This window comes from Centrocercus urophasianus, unplaced genomic scaffold (assembly GCF_019232065.1).
Source record: "Centrocercus urophasianus isolate 14NV4802_14NV808 unplaced genomic scaffold, USGS_Curo_1.0 seq_27, whole genome shotgun sequence".
Lineage (NCBI taxonomy): Eukaryota > Metazoa > Chordata > Aves > Galliformes > Phasianidae > Centrocercus > Centrocercus urophasianus.
Window position 1 is genome coordinate 527,841 of NW_024884833.1, and position 6,805 is coordinate 534,645.

A 6,805-nucleotide genomic window follows, 5' to 3' on the forward strand; every position below is an offset into this window, starting at 1 on the left:
GAAAGGAGTTCAGTGTATGAAACTTAGACGAATTTATATTGTAAAAAATGCAGCTCCTTATCTTAATCTTGAAAACTTTGCACATTTTTGGGAAAATTGGTTATTTAAAATGAACACAATAAGTAAAGGAATTTGGCATTTAGTAGCATATGCAGATTTGGACACAAAGGACAACACTCAATATCACAAAATCAAGAAGACAGAACCATCTCAGATTTGGTTCTGATTTGTCTCGTCTGTGTGTTTCACAGTGTTCCACAGGATGGCTCTCTTACCATTCCATTTCTGTTTTTCGCTGACCACTATATAAGACTGTAACTTTAAGTTACAGTTGTCAATTTCCAGGGGAAATTTTCCTTAGAACAAATGAAAAAGTATCTTCACTTGTGGTCCACAGAGTTGCAAATGCAAGGTGTTCTCCAAAAGCAATGAACTTCATTTTCCTGTAAAAAAAAAGTTTAGCTGAAAAACACTGAGTACATAGAACTGTAGAACAGATACTTTTAGTAGCAACAACAAAAACCCCTCAGAGTATAACTGGCAAAATACAGAAATGAGTTGTATTTCATTCTGACATTACTGTGCTCTTACAGTGTATGACAACCAATGACAGTCATAGTCATCCTCACCCTAAGTAATCCTTCATAATTAAGAACTTTGTGGAGTCAATATTGGCCAAGAAAAAATGAGAAGAAGGAACACAGAAAACACTCTGGGTTGTATGAATCTAGAATAATAAAAGGAGAGGTGTTGGTCAGTGTAGCAACAGTCCTTGCAGCAGTTCAAGTATGCAGTTGAGAATTTATGCTACTTTTAACAGCAGGTTAAAACAGGCAGTACTGCTCACCCCTTTCTTTAGTTAGATCTAACAGTAGATAGACCTGCAGGATAAGTCAGATCAGCCAGCTGATTATGTGTTTAGAGCAGATGGTAAAATCGATTGATTTCCACAATATAACATGAGGCATAGTCTTGTTTGAGTGCATAATGTGCAACATAAACTCATATTCTCTGCACTGTAAGGCTGAAGTCGTTTTTATTTCTGTCTTTCCACTTTGAATTGTATTTCTAATGGAGTTTATTTCTGTTGCCCAATCAAATCACAGAGTGACAGAATTGCAAGGGTTGGAAGAGACTTCTAGAGATCATGGAGACCAACCCCTGTGCTAAAGCAGGGGTGACTTCCTACAGCAAGTCACACAGGTAGGCTTCCAGGGAGTCTTGAATACCTTCAGATAAGTAGACTCTTAAGAAATTCCTCCTTGTTAGAATGAAACTTCCTGTGTTGCAGTTTCTGCCCATTGGCCCTGTTCTATTGTTGCTCGCCACCAGAAAGGGTCTGCTACCGTCAACTCGACTCCTACACTTCAGATAAGTATAAATAGTTATATGATCTCCTCTCAGTCTTCTCTTCTCCAGACTGGAGAGTCCCAGGTCTCTCAGCCTTTTGTCGTATGGGAGAGGTTTCAGGTTCGTAATCATCTTTGCTCCTCTCTACTGGACTCCAAGAGCTCCCTGTCTGTTTTGAACTGGACACAGTATTCCATATGTGGCCTTACCAAGATGGGGTAGAGAAGAGGGGGAGGATCACCTCTCTCGACCTGCTGGTCATGCTTTTTTTAATGGATGCCAGGATAACACTGTTCTTCTTGGCCTCAAGGGCCAACCTCTTGACTCAGGGCCAATCTATTGTCCAACCAGGTCCTTCCAGCAGCTCAGCCCTTAACCTGTACTGATGATGCATGCAGTTATTCCTCCCTATGTGCAGGACTCCACACTTGTTGAACATCCTTTCTGCCCAAATCTCCAGCCTGTCGAGGTCTTGTTGAATGGTAGAACAGTCTTCTGTTTATTACACTTATATGTGTAATAAACCCCTGAATGTATCCTAGATTATCACAGATTTCTAATATCCTACATTTCTAATATAAATCCTATAGAATTATTTGTAATTCCTTTTAGCATCAAATAATTCCCTTAAATACCAGATGAATAAGCAACACTTCAAAGTAAAGACATCATAAAAAATAACAGGAATGATTGTGTGATGCTGTCTCTAATTACAGATACATCCTCTCAGTATTGGCCTTCCTCATATAAACGTCCACCAGTGTTCAAGAATTATTTTAATGAATATTGCAATGTTACTATTGCATTCAATAACATTTAATCTCTTTTCTTCTTTCTCCTTTTGGGCTTGCTTTAATGTACTGCAGTTACCATCTGGTATGTTGAATGTGTTACTGTCCGTGCATTGAACATAATGAACGTCTAAGTGTGTGCATTATGATAAATTCAAAAATGTTTATTCTTGCAGAAGTGAAGGATGACTGCCGTGGTGTTCTGAAGACCAATAGCTTTATGACACACTGGACACGTAAATGCTCAGAATGCCATCACTGCGAACAAAAATCACAAGCATTTGTAGAATTTCAACTCATCAGATAGAACTGTCTTACATAAAGAATAAATAGGTCCCCCTAAGTGGTCAGCTCAGCTACAGAGTCAGGCTGAACCTGAAATGTATCTCTTTTGTTAAGTAGACCACTTACAAAAACAGCCCAAAAAACTGAAGATGGAAAGTCAATGTCATTATAATATAAACAAAGCCAGAATCTAATCTACCTTCCCTGTTGACTGTTGTATCAACATATATTTAACACAAACTCAAGTCTTGGTCTGCTCATACACAGAATAGCTGCATCAAGCAGCAGTAAAAAGAACTAGGTTCCGACTGGAAATACAATCCTTTATTTTTCACTGTGGAAATGCTTTAGAATAAACTTGGGCTAAGTCCCAGAGGTTCACAGGCAGAACAAAAGCAGAGGATATGCAAGATTTTGTCCAAGGATCTTGCATCCAAGCACCTATTCTTCTGTTTTTGTAGATCTGGTCTATTGTAACTCCAAACATGAATACCAGTCACATAAATCACATAACAGCTTAGAAAGTTTAATCTAGCTAAGATTGTAATCAAGAAGTGGAATTAACAAAGAGACCTAACATCAGAACACTCATATGTTACACAAAATGAGGCTGAATTTTCTTTTTCTCACAGATTTTAAATGGTTTGATGTGGTGGGCATCACGGGACGCTATAAATGCTGTGACAGTTAAAGCTTTGAGAAATACAGTACAATTACATTTGTATTTTAGACCAAAAAATAAAAAATAAAAAAAATAAAAAAACAACGCCCAATTTAATTTGCATGGCCATTGGAGTGATTAGAAAACCATGTCCCTAGCAGAGGAGCCTCCTCAAAATATAGGTCCTGCAGATATGAGGCCTGAAGGTCCACCTAATGCCAACACTACTCTGAGCAATTGCAGATGTGCCAATTCATACATAGTGTTTTGTGTACTTGCTTTAGCCTTAAATGACATTCAAGTTGCAGCTTTAAAGCCTGGTAAATGTAAAATGTCATTGCTTGTAATAGGACACAAGCTTCTCGTTAAGCTAACAGCTCAAGCCCTAGAACATTTGTGCATTTGTCTTAGATTGGCTCACCTCAAGATCTTTCTTAGCTTGTTTTGTACTTTATACTATGAACAATTGCCTAACTTTTTTGGCAGTTACATAGTGTTACTATTATTTACCTAGGTAATCTATTGCTGATTATTACACTCGTTCCAGTATTTTACCTTTTGGTTAGTTTTGCACTGTTGCCTGTTTTAATGTGTTTTATAACTAATTGCTGCCTTCTGGAACTAGCATGTTGTTATTTTCTGCAGGATTACATATCTATGAGCCTGCAATAAAAAGCAGGATAGAGAAGTAGAAAAACCAGATGAGAGCAGATGCCTTGAACACCCAGGCACAGAATCATACTATGGTGCTCAGGCTGTAGGCAGGTCACTAGTATGCTGCTAGCTATTAACAGACTTATGGCCATCACAAAAGTATCCAACATAGGTAAAACACAGCCTACAGTAAATAATTTCCACTTACCCTGCAGTCTTAAGAAATAAAAGAGCTATATATAGACTGTGCTAACAAACATACACAGATCCTAGAGAAAGGAACCATCAGCATCTATGTTTTACTTCTGCTAGCAAGGATAAGGAAGAAACTGCAGCCATCAATATCATGCTCAAAGATGAACTCCAGATGCAGTGCCCATATTGAAGCCATTAATGTTTCAGACTCAGAGGGTGAGTGGAAAGATTAGCATCCAATCAAAGAAAGGGATTAGAAAAACGTGCATCTACCAATATTAATTGTGGACAGCCTGTACTGTAATTGCTGGTAACCATTTCAGTGGACTAATACTAAATCTTGGTCATCCCACTTGGACTAATACTAAATCTTGGTCATATTTTATCTGGACTAACAGGAGATTATTGGATTTGTATTTAATGTACATTCTTTGACTCCCAACAGCACAAGTTGTGTGTCTTGTATTTGTGCAATAGATATCATAGTGACATATACCCTACTGATAACATGAGATAACGAGTTTCTCACCTGAAACAAAAAAGTGTAGCAGAGCTGTAAAAATCAGCATTGTGAATCATACAGTTTCAGAAGGAAATAGAAATGTTTCCATTTGTACAGTAACTGTACAGTAGCTTATAGCAAAGTTCACATTTGGTCATATGAAGATCTATTGATTTCTATGATACTTTTTTATTTATTTGTTTTTCCAAGCTGAATTTTCTCATGAGATCATCAACTGAAAATTCAAACAGCACTGCTCACCAACATTATTTGGAAATAAGACAATCTACTTCTCCTGACTTCAGATATGAAAAGCCTACTGATAATTGTTCCTTTGTACTGTTTTAGTACTTTGGAAAGCATTTTGTTGCAATGAGAAAAACTGAAGAAAATGTGTAAGAAGGACTGCAAGAAAAAGAATCTCAAAAAGTGAAGTCCATTGAGAAAAAACATAGAGACTTCTACAAGAGCCCAAGGTTTTTCTGGGTTTCCTCCTAGTGCAGGAACATTTTGAGGATTGGATAGGATTTCAGATAAGACTGTGTTTACATCACTCAGTCTTTTACAGGGAAATCCTCAAGTGCATAATGATAACATTTCTATAGGACGCATTATGTAGCCTCAAAGTTTCATCCTTTCAAATCCTCCCAAAAATCATATAGCCTCCTCACAAGGGCTGCCACTTCTGAGTCAGAGATAAAAAGGACAATAGCATAAATTAGGTACGAATCTCTCCACATAATGAGGAATGAGGAATATGACCTCTGAGGACAAGAAAAAAGCTGAGGTTGTCAGGGTCTTCTTTACACCTGCCTCTAATAGTCAGATAAATTATACTCAGGGTACTCAGCCTCCTTATCTGGAAGCCTGGGATGAAGAGCAGAATAAACCCTCCATGATTCAGGTGAAAACATTTAGACATTTGCTACTCCACCTGGTCTGCCACAGGTCCGTGGGACCAATTGTGATCCACCTGAGGCTGTTGAGGGAGATGACAGCTGATTGGCAAGCTACTTTCCTTCTATCAGCATTTCTGGTCAACTGGTTCCAGATGACTGGAGGCTTGCCAATGTGCTGCCATCCATAAGAAGGACCAAAAAAAGGATCTGGAGAACCAAAAGCCTGTCAGCCTGACTTCAGTGCTAGGGAAGGTTATAAAACCTTCAGCACATGTGGGACAAGTAGGGAATCGGGCCTAGCCAGCATGGGTTAATAAAATACAGGTTGTGCTTGACCAACCTGATCTCCTTCTACAACTGAGTGACTTGCTGATGGGTGAGGGAAAAGCTGTTGACGTAGTCTTCCTAGTCTTTAGCAATACCTCTGACACTGTCTGCCACAGTATTCTCCTAGAAAAAGAAAACCTGCCAGTCTAGAAAAGCCTGACAGGTCATTCTTTGCTGGGTGAAGAACTGGCTGGACTGTTGGACCCAGGGAGTGATGGTGAATGAAGCTAAATCCAGCTGGTGACTGGTCACCAGTGGTGCCCCAGGTGTCGGTACTGTGGCCGGTTCTGTTCAGTATCTTCACTGATGACCCGGACGAGGGCACTGAGTGCACCCTCAGTAAGTCTGCAGATGACACCAAGCTACCAGGAAGAGCTGATCTGCCTGGGAGCAGGAAGGCCCTACAGAGAGATCTGGACAGGATGGATTGCTGGGCTGAAGCCAAAGGAGTGAAGTTCAACAAAACTAAATGCCAGGTCTTGCATTTTGGCCTCAACAACTCTAGGCAGGCAACACTACAGACTTTCAGCAGAGTAGCTAAAAGACTGTGCAGAAGAAATGCGTCTGGGGGTGTTGATTAACACTCAGCTGAACATGAGCCAGCAGCAGCCCAAGAAGAACAATGGCATCCTGGCATGTATGAGAAATAGTGCAGCCAGCAGGAGCACGGAGCTGATTGTCTCCTTGTATTCCGCTCTGGTGAGGCCACACCTTGAGTGCTGTGTGTTCAGATTTGGCCCCCACTACAAGAAAGATAATGAGGCCCTGGAGCATATCCAGAGAAGGGCAATACAGATGGTCAGGGGTCTGCAACAGAAGCCTTATGTGTAGTGGCTGAGGGAGCTGGGATTGTTCACCCTGGAGAAAAGGAGGCTCAGAGGAGACCTTATCGCTCTCCACAACTACCTGAAAACAGATTGTGGTAAGGTGGGAGTCAGGCTCCTCTTTTAAGTAGCTAGTGATAGGACAGGGAGGAATGGCCCAAAGTTGCAACAGGGGAGGTACAGATTGGACATTAGGAAGAATTTATTCTCAGAAAGAGCGGTTAGCCATTGGAATAAGCTGCCTGGAGAAGGGTTTCAGTCACCTTCCCTGGAGGTATTTAAGGAAATGTAGTACTTGGGGACATGGCTTAACAGGC